This window comes from Rhinopithecus bieti, unplaced genomic scaffold (genome assembly GCF_001698545.2).
Source record: "Rhinopithecus bieti isolate Rb0 unplaced genomic scaffold, ASM169854v2 scaffold_364, whole genome shotgun sequence".
Lineage (NCBI taxonomy): Eukaryota > Metazoa > Chordata > Mammalia > Primates > Cercopithecidae > Rhinopithecus > Rhinopithecus bieti.
The window spans coordinates 955111-965393 of record NW_016803104.1 but is presented as its reverse complement, the minus strand read 5'-3'; the positions used below and the strand labels follow the sequence as shown (position 1 = coordinate 965393).

Genomic DNA, 10283 nt, shown 5'->3' with positions numbered 1-10283 from the left:
CTACTATCTTGATTGTTAACCAACTATTTTATTAATTTCCCCAAAGGGAATGATATCAAATTTGTTCTACTTGTGTGAGTGAAATTTCAAATTTGAAACTTGTAACTACTGGATTGTAGCTGTAGGATTTGATAATTAATGACAAGGGTAAGATGATTCCTCAGAAAAAAAATTTTGAAACATGAACAAAGCTTAAGCCTGGAGGTGGATAAATCAGAAGCGTTTATATAATGTAAATTGTTTCCTGAATTAATCACAATGGACATTGTGCTTTGATATTAAACATTATTTTATTTGAATGTCTCTATTTTTTTATATAGGGAAGATGTGAGAACAGCAAATGTAATTGCTGCAGAAGCTGTAACCTGCCTTGTGATTGACAGAGAGTAAGTACATTGTTTTATTATGTGAATTACACACTCATATCAGCAACACACACGAGTTCTTGGAATTAGACACCATTTTATGGAGCTATTAATACTTGCTTTATATCTTTTCATTTTTAAATGAGTTCTATATTTGATTCTCATTCCCTATTATTCTTAAAAGTGGCTGGCTCTGCCATTCTATCTTTGTGATCTTTAACAAGGTACTTAACCACTGTGAGCTTCAGCTCAGCTCATTTGTATACCGGGGTAATGAAATATCATGGGGGTATTTTAAGGATTAATGAGAACATATGAGTAAAGCATTTGTCCAAGTGTCTTTTACTCAGGAGGTACTCAACCAATGCTAGTTAGTTTTGTAAATTTTTAGAATTATTCTTCCATTTTTGTTAAGAAATGGATTGTCTTTGAGTAGTTTTAGTTATCCCCTCTATTCTCCTATCTCTAGACTTCCATAATAGAAGCATTTAGGGAAGAAATTTTGAAGAAATAATCAGTTCTAGACATCGGCATATATTTAAGGCCATTAAAATTTGTCTGATAATGTCTATCCCTGTTTCTTCTCTCAATTCTGGCTTGCTCTTTTCATTACCTGGATGCTTTATAAGTTAAACTACAAATGTCAGATTATTGATTCTCCAAGAGCATGGTTAAAATGCATATGTACTTTCTGGAAGCAGTCCAACAGACTTTTCTTCCTTGTGATGTATGTGGTTAAATTCATCAAAATAGCCAAGTACCTGACCCAGGAAGGACTGTAAAACATCCATTTTAGTGGAGCCATTATAACTGGAATAGGCAGTGAGTGACCACGTAGAATGAACTCGAGGGGCCAGGTATGATCAGCCTAGAATGATGGAGCTGGATGCCGAGCTCAGAGGGCTCCAGATGGAAAGGAATTCTACTTGATTTAGAAATCTCACTTTTAGAGGCCCTTCTATGCTGGATTGCCAGAACCAGAGCAGAGACACAGTTGCAGATTGGTGATAATATCCGTGGGTATTTCTGAAATTGTTATATTTTGTGTGGTTCCCAAAAACAATAATTACCAATTCACTCTTCTATTCAACTCACATTTTACCGAGAATCTACTATGTGCAAAGCATTGTTCTAGAGGAAGATTCAAAGGAGCAGCACAGATGCTGGTTTTAGGAGCTAGCATCTAATAGAGATGTGGCCTATACAAATATAACCATGATACAAGGGAAACAATGAGTCCAGAATAAAATTTTAAGGGAATTCAGAAAAGAGAGCGAGTACTTTTGAGAAGAGTCAGGGAGGTCTTCGTGGAAGAAAAGGTATTATTAAGTGGATGTGGAAGTATAGGAAAAGCAATATAAATATGGTGACTAGCTTAGGAAATACTCATGGGAAAGCTGTCAGCCATTTACACTGGCTAAAGTGAGACTGTGTAAAGGTAGTTGGAGGAGGTGTTGTAACGAGTTCACAAGCATGCTGGCACTGGTTCACTGAGAAAATTGAATGTTGGGGTAAGGGCAGTTCTGACCATTTTATGCAGCAAAAAGTTATCACTATAATAATGGATTTAATAGACTAATCTGAGAATTCAGTGTAAAACGAATTAGAGGGAGAGGTTAGAGATAATTGGTTAGGAGTCTAAATTCAGTTGGTGATTATAAGACCATTTGTAGGAGGAACCCATAAGAAACGAAGAGGTAAAGCCAGAGGGTTTCATGTCTTACTGAAAGTGAAGAGCAAGGGAGAAATTAGGGATGTAGTTGGGATAGAAAAGATGTAAAAGGAAAATAGAAAAATTAGTTTGGTAGGTACAATGACATTTCACTAAGAGTGTAATGCATTGAACATACAATATTGAACACTCAAGAATGGATGCCCTGCAGGAGACATGAAATGTGGGACAGAAACTTTTGTTAGAATTAACTTAAAATTAACTTTAGAATTGCCTATATGTGGTTAGCCGCTGAAGCTATGAGACAGGACAGAATTGCGAGAAAGAATCGAGAAGAAAGAGTCAAGGCTAGATTTGGAGAAATCCTTTCATTTAAGCATTTGTCAGGGAAAGTAAAACCAGTGAAGAATAATGAGATGTTAGAAAGCAGAGTAGTGTAGGAGACTTCAGAAAGCAAGAGGATATGTCATGAGAAAAGAGATAATCACAGTGTTACAAGCTGAGAGGCATGCAGATAGAGAAAAGGGCAATAGGCTTAGTAACCTGGGAGAAAACAGTTTTATTAAAGTGTTATGAATGGAATCCAGATTACAAAGTGTGACTAGGTGAAAAGGAAGCGAGAACACTGAGCCTACAGTATACAAGTATCCAGGAAGATGGAACGAATGAAATACTAAAGGGGATATTTGATAAATGGGGCCTCAGGGGAGGAAATTGTGGGCAAATGAGGGAAGGTTCTTGGAGAGCACATATATATGTATTTTTGATTTTCTGAAAAGTGAAAAAGAGGCAAGGTAGAAAATTTGTAGAGAAATGCTGGGTTGTGGATAAGGATAGTTATGGAACTTGGGTGGACTTAATCTTGCTTCTTTTAAAGCATGAAGCAAGGAAATCTAGTGAGGGGAGGAATGAGATTGAGGCTTTGCCCTAATCCTAATTTTCTCTCCTTATCCAAACGTAGGCATATACAGTGTACACTGACAAGTGAATGGATGTGGTCAAAGCTCAATACTTGAATCTTGACTGCACCATTTTACAAGAATATGGTAAATTACTCAAATTCTGAGTCTCAGTTTTCCTGTCTGCAAAATGGAATAACATTATCAAAATCATAAAATTGATTTGAAAATCAAATGATTTAACATAGGTAAATGGCCATGCACAACACAATACATGAAGTAAGCACTAAATAAATATGCCTTTCCTCTTCTTACAGAAGGCACAGGATTCCCTTGCATTTAGCCGTGTTTCTCTCTACTCGCCATTGGTTTATCTTCAGGGTTATATACGGAGAAGACACCTTGAGAGAGGTCTACCTTAAGCACAAATACAGAAAAATCAGCTTGAGTCTAAGAATTCAAAAAGTGCATTTGTATGCTCTTAGCAGAGAAGTTGGGCTTCTGACCAAATGTTGAATTCACAGCTTTGTTTTTTAAAAAATGAAACTGTAACTGAAGGATCCTGTCAAAAGCCTGCGGCTGATACCTAATTTATGGCCAATTAGAAGAGCACCAGGGCTTCATCCCATGCAAACAGACGGCAGACATTAGCACTGTCAACAAAAGTAGCTTCCTTCACAAATTTACAAGCGAGGTACCATGTTCCATAAGCCAGTGATTACGCTTTATCATTCCAGAGGGAGAGCAAAAGAACATTATTGTAACTAATCATGCATGGTCAGAATTTTTTTAAGTGCTCATTGACAAACCAGAAGATGATAAACAGATACATGGTGTCCTCAAAGGCATTCTCTGAATATTGGTTTCTTGTAGTTTACTTATATCTTAACAAGTATCTGTGGTGATGTCAAAATTTATGAATATTGTATAAAAAGAATATTAGTCTAACACAACCATCCATTAATAAATTCCTTAAATATATAAGAAACAATTAAGTACCTTTGGTACCTCTTATTTTGGAATCTGTGAAAAGAAATAAATATAAAACTAAGTTCAGCCATTCCTTAGTATTCATGAGGGATCGGTTCAAGGACCCCCTTTAGATACCAAAATCCACAGACGCTGAAGTCCCTCATATAAAATGACATAGTATTTGCATATAACCTATGCATGTCTTCCCTGTACTTTAAAATATATCTAGGTTACTTATAATACTAATAAAAACTAAGTGCTATGTAAAACCTTATTATACTACATTGTTTGGGAAATTACAAGTAAAATTTTCTATGCATGTTCAGTAAAGATGTAACCAATGTCTTTTTTAGCTAAATATTTTTGATCTACAGTTATTTGAATCCACAGATACAGAATGCATGAATACGGAAGGCTGACTGTATACTTCTGTATTCTGTAATCAGTTATGCAATGTCTGCTTATTCATTGTTATGGGAAGCTGTTTAAGCTAAAAGTTCTTAAAATAATTGATTTTTTGACACATTGAGGATCATTTTGATAATTGTTCAAAGACAGCAACTTGTAATTATTAGTAAACCTTAAAGAGGTATATATTTTTTCCCCAGAAAATTAAGATTTAAATTATCAGAGTCCTAACTCTATCCCTGATTCACTGTGTAGCCTCTGAGATACAGCCATACTGGTTATGAAAATTGAAACATTTTCATGCTGGATGGTAAATAGCACTGGTCTAAGATGCCGGCATGTCTCTCCCAGTCCTCTGCTGCTCCAGTTGTCTGATTGCCCTCTACTCCTAGGACATTCTAGATCCTTCTTTAATCCAGCAAGTAAGGAGGTGACATCTGGCAAAAACCAGGACCATCGTCCATTTTTGTTGGTCAGTCCTGGGCCCTACTGGCCACTAATTATCTTCCCTTTCACCTCTGATAATGTCAAGCTAAAATATAATATCCTATTACCAATTGTTTTCATGCTTTTGCTTTACCAGGCCCATTGTTTAAATGAAATCGATTAGAAAGAAAACAGAAGAACTTTTTTGGCTGTCATGGGAGTAAGACTCCTAAAAGATCCAGTGGTCTTCATTCTTTCCCTCAGAATCACTCCAGGAGATTCTTGAGGCCCTCATGGGACCCTAGAAGACACTAAGAATGAAATGATTTATATAGCATATATGCCTGATGATGTCCCTACCATCAGTGACACTCTGTGATGTTTTCTTATACCATGGGGGCAGATTTTTTTTTATTGGGACAGTCTAGAAAGTAGAAACCAAGAACTAGCCCAGAGTAAATGCAATGTGATAGAGCATAAAAATGACGAAATTAGAAGGAAATGTCAAGCATAAGATTGTATGGCATTGCAAGTAGCAGTCTCTGAAACTGAGATATCTCTAGATATCAGGGAAGGCTGGGTTACCATGTTCTCCCAAAACTATAGTCACCTGACATAGTCATATGCCATATATTTAAAAATGTACCAAGACTCTCACCATAATTGGGGAGCAACTCATAAGACCAAGGTTGATCCCAAGGTCCGTAATAATAGAGTAGCAAATAGATTACTAAGGAAGATTAGACACAGAGAAAAACATCACTGGAGTCAGCAAACTAAAGACTATTCCTTGGCACCCAGACTGGTGCCTAAGTATTAAAACTGGGTATGTTTTAATACTTTTGGCATTAGAGCTAGACTAGGAAATTTTTATATTTATTCATAGAGAAAGATAAGAAGGAATGGCTGATTCCTGTGTCAGGTACTGGGATACTAGATGAACAAGACACAAATTCAAAATAGGTTTGAAAACTGAGTATGTAGAACCAGCTCAATTAGAAACAAATTGGTGTCTGTATTAGAATGGTTTTTTGTTCCCTTACCAGTGCTAGTAGGAAAGTCTCACTGCCTTCCACTTGTAGCCTCTGTTAAGAACTCCTTTGTAACTCTTTAGCCACAACAGCATCAGTCCCCAAGGATGGGACGTCTGATGCTGCTCTCTATCTGAATCTCCTCCAAACCTTATTGCTTATGGGGAGTTTGTGCCTTCCTCCATTACCTGTTACCACATTTATTCAGATATTCAACTCCAAGGTCTAGGGGCAAAGAAACAGAAATACTGAATCCATGCTCTAGGATAGGAAGATCACGCAGTGAACCAGCCATGCAGGAACCTGCATGGCCATTGGAACCCAGAGTGCCAAACGGGATAGAAATAAGTGGAGAAAATAGTATTTATGTAACTCTTCTTAGGGAGGGTGTTATAGGTGTTTCTGATAAGCAACTTGGGACTGGGGGGTAAGGCTCACCAAAGTGCATACTCAAGGAAGAATGGATGATCACTAAACTGCCTGGTAGGTTGTATTAAGTGTGGGAGTTTTATCTTCTGAGTGGGGTCTGCAGGCATGAAGCTATTATAGAACTATATGACTCAAACAAGGGGTTGGCAAACTCTTTCTGTAAAGAGCCAGAGAGTAAATATTTTAAGCTCATGGGACAAATTACCTTTGTTCCAGCTACTCAACTCTGTCTTTGCTGTGCAAAAGCAACCAAAGATGATATGTAAATGAATGAGGACAGATGTATTTCAATAAAGCCTTATTTAGGGACATTGACATTTGAATTTATATCATTTTCTTATGTCAGGAAGTATTATTCAGCATTTGATTCTGTTCTCATCATTAAAACATGTAAAAATCATTCTTATCTCATGGCCATACCAAAAATAGCAGCTGACAGAATTTGGCCTGTTGGCCATAGTTTCTTGACCCCTGACTTAAACAATATTGGAAAGCGAAGGGCTATCTGTAGTTGTCCTACTCCAGTATTTCTCCATCCTGTACTCAGCTTTTTAAAATAAAGCAAATACGTAAAAAGAACTGATTTGAAGCATCTGATCAGCACTGCCCATGCTGTCTTCCAGTGCTGCTCCTCCTGATGCCATCTATCTCTTTGTCTTCCAAACACTGGCACTCTTTACTCCATTCCCTAATTTACTCACTTTACTCTTCTGTACACATCTTCTGTAACTCTTTTCTATTGTATCACCTCCCACTCCACTCCCCATGCACACATCTCTTTTTATCGTTGATTCCTGCACCTCTTAATTCCACTCTTGCATTCTCTGGAAGTTTGCTTCAGGCTTTGCATCAATTTGGTAATAGCTAACTAATTAGAGATTAAAATGGTTCTCTGCAATAGTTATTAGCATTATAACATGCCTCTGAGCAATGAAAAATTGTGAAAATCCAAAAGAATATTTTAGAATGTCAGTTGCCATTGCGGGAGAGAAGAGGGACAGTAGAGGGGAGATTTGGGGACAGCAAACCCTTGCAGACACCACTCTAAGTTCACCAACCAGGTCAGTCTCAGGAAGAAACATGCACTCAATGGTGATTTGCCCACCTAGGTCACCTGTATTCTTCTTCTCATATAGCTTGTCACTCTGTGTCCACATGATAGGACTGTATGAACTCCACATGTCACATCGCCTGTTGTCACATTGCTTAACTAATGGATGATAAACTTAAAATATTTCACAGCCTCAGCCTTTCCTACAGCCTAAGTGGATTTTATTTTGGTTCATTTTCCAGAACAAAATCTAGGGTGATGTGAGGATATTGGCAGGATGATCACAGGAAAACAAATGTGCCTTGTTAGAATGGTGTCAGCTGCAATTATTTGAACTTGTCTTTTTTTACAGAGCTGTTATTGACTGATGTGTTTTTCAAAAAATATGTATTAAGCAGGAAAGATAAAATCCAGAGGTTTAGAAGGAAGAGTGACATTATCTTGGTTCAATTTAATGATGTGAGTTGAATTATAGCATGCCCTGAACAAGCATGATCTAACCACAAAGTAAGTATATTATCATTGGAAAAGGAGTATACCCTGAGACAACATTTGTAGTTTAAAGTCATGGAAAGAGACAGTTGAGACAACTCCTCACATGTTTGCCTGGCTTTAAAATGGTATTAGACATTCATCCTATTGCAAGTCCTTATGACAATGATATACAGCATCACTGACTGGGATGCCCAGACTGTCGGTTCATCTGCCCAACCAGAGCTTACAGGTTACCTGCCATATGTGAACCATCCAGACATCTAGTATTTGGGGTTTTAAAGGCAAATATTTGAATATTATATGCTTATTTCCATCTCTGTTATATGGATAATTTCCAGCAATAATCTGTTAAGCCACAAACTTACAAAGGTCCTCATTAGTAACCTTTTGACTCTGCTCAAAGTAAAAGAAGTCCAATCTCAATTTTTAATATGCTGGTAGGTCATTAATCAAAATTTAACACACTTAAAAAATTATTGTTAAAAATTTTATATGGTAAGTGGATAAGTCAGAAAGTCATAGAAGAGATTTAAGAAGGAGAAGTAAAAGGGAACCTACAAACCAGGGCTTACTAAGCATTTTCTAGAACAGGCCAAACAATAAGTATTTTCAGCTTTGTGGGCCAAACAGTCTCTGGCATGAAAACTCAACTCTGCCATTTCTCCCAAGGGCCATAGTTGTCTAACCCCTTTTATAAATAAGATTATTTTACAGATGAAGAATTTGAGGTCCAGAAATGTCAGGTGTACTCAAATCACACTGTTTAGTAAGATTAATCAGGACAGATTGGGTATTCACAGTCTTATATTATAATGCATTCATTATATCTCAGGATTTTAGAAAATAATGAGAGTTTGAAAAACCTCTCTTCCGAATCCTTTAGTTTAAAAATGGGGAATTTGAGTCCCAGAAGGAGTATAGGTTGTCCAAGCTCTTTAATGTCAAGGGCAGGATTAGAGCACAGGCCTCATGACATCTGTTTCAGTGCTTTTTCGCATGCCCCACATTATTCTGTAAATGACTAAGACAGAAAACTCATACATTTATTAATTCAATAAGCACATACTGAGAGTATCAGCTGAGTTTTATGCTCTAGGCTCAGTGCTATGATATACAGGGATGTCTAAAAACAGTTTCCCTCAAGAATCTTAGAGTTATGAAAATGAATAAATCATGATATTGTCAAAAAAGTCCACCTGAAAAAGAGGAATTGATGGCTTATGAATTGAACTAAAATATTTTCATTGAATTAAATCTTAATCTAATTCTAGTTCTAAATATACATAGATATATGGATCTATATAGATATCTCTCAATACATAAATAGACAGATCCATCAGTGGTAAAATATTTGAGTTCCAAATGACTCTTCAAATGGATAAGAACCTCACGAGTCACATCTCCATCATCCTGACTGAACAATTGGAATTACAGAATTTAAAGGACAATTTTATCAATTCAGCTAATAAATTTATTTCATTAAAAACGTATGGGCCCTTACTAGCTCACTCCCATCATATCCCGTAACAACTGTGGCTTGCCTGTTGATTTTCACTGTACCGTCTTTTTACTTGCCATACCATACATTTACAACACTTGTTTATCTATATGGACTTACAAACTATAAGCTTAAGGAGGACAGGACTATGTTTATTTGGTTCACTGCTGCATCCACAATTAGCACAGTATCAGGAAATATAATAAGCACCCACTATCTATTGAAATGAATGAATAAATGATGCCATTTAGTCTGAATCTAATCAGCATGTAGTAATTTGAGCAGCAAAGTGTTATGATTAAAAATTAGTAACTATAATAGGGGACTGGAATATTAAGGGATTACCTAGTAAAAAGCAAAGAAAACTTTAGAAAATATAGAAATAGCAGATATAAAGAGTATTCACTAACACTACTGTGAGACAGCACCCAGTGAAGACACCTCCCTTCTTGCCTCCCCACCACCCTTCCCCACTCCACCCTGCTGAGGTTGAGAGCTAGACCTTGTTATAGAGCAGGATTCCTGAGGCACACCACTATTGACATTTGGGATCAGATAGTTGTTTTGTGTTGGGGCGGGGGCTGTCATGTGCAATGTAGGATGTTTGACAGTATCCTGACCTCTACCCACTAAATACTAGTATCCCTCACCTCTCCAGTGTGACATTCAAATGCATGCCCTGAGCAAGCACTGCCAAATGTCCCCCGTGGGGTGAAAATCACCCCCTATTAGGAAGGATATAGTCATTTCTTACTGGATGGCGGTGAAGTCTCTGTGATGCCAAGCCAATAGAACTTGTACCAGAAATCTGCACTGTAGGGTGCAGGAAAGCTCTGTAAAGGGAAACAGCATGGTACTGCTACCAAAACAGAGATATAGACCAATGGAACAGAACAGAGTCCTCAGAAATAATACCACACATCTACAGCCATCTGATCTTTGACAAACCTGAGAGAAACAAGAAATGGGGAAAGGATTCCCTATTTAATAAATGGTGCTGGGAAAATTGGCTAGCCATAAGTAGAAAGCTGAAACCA

At 37.2% G+C, this 10283-nt stretch overlaps 1 protein-coding gene across 1 annotated transcript in view; it reads left to right on the top strand.

The window, feature by feature from the left end:
• The first annotated feature begins 325 nt into the window (after positions 1–325).
• LOC108543404 (cGMP-dependent protein kinase 1-like) overlaps positions 326–10283 on the top strand; it is a 161999-nt gene continuing 152041 nt past the window's right edge. Inside the window, 1 exon segment of the mRNA XM_017893900.1 lies at positions 326–386. The gene's annotated coding sequence lies outside the window, so the exon portion shown is untranslated.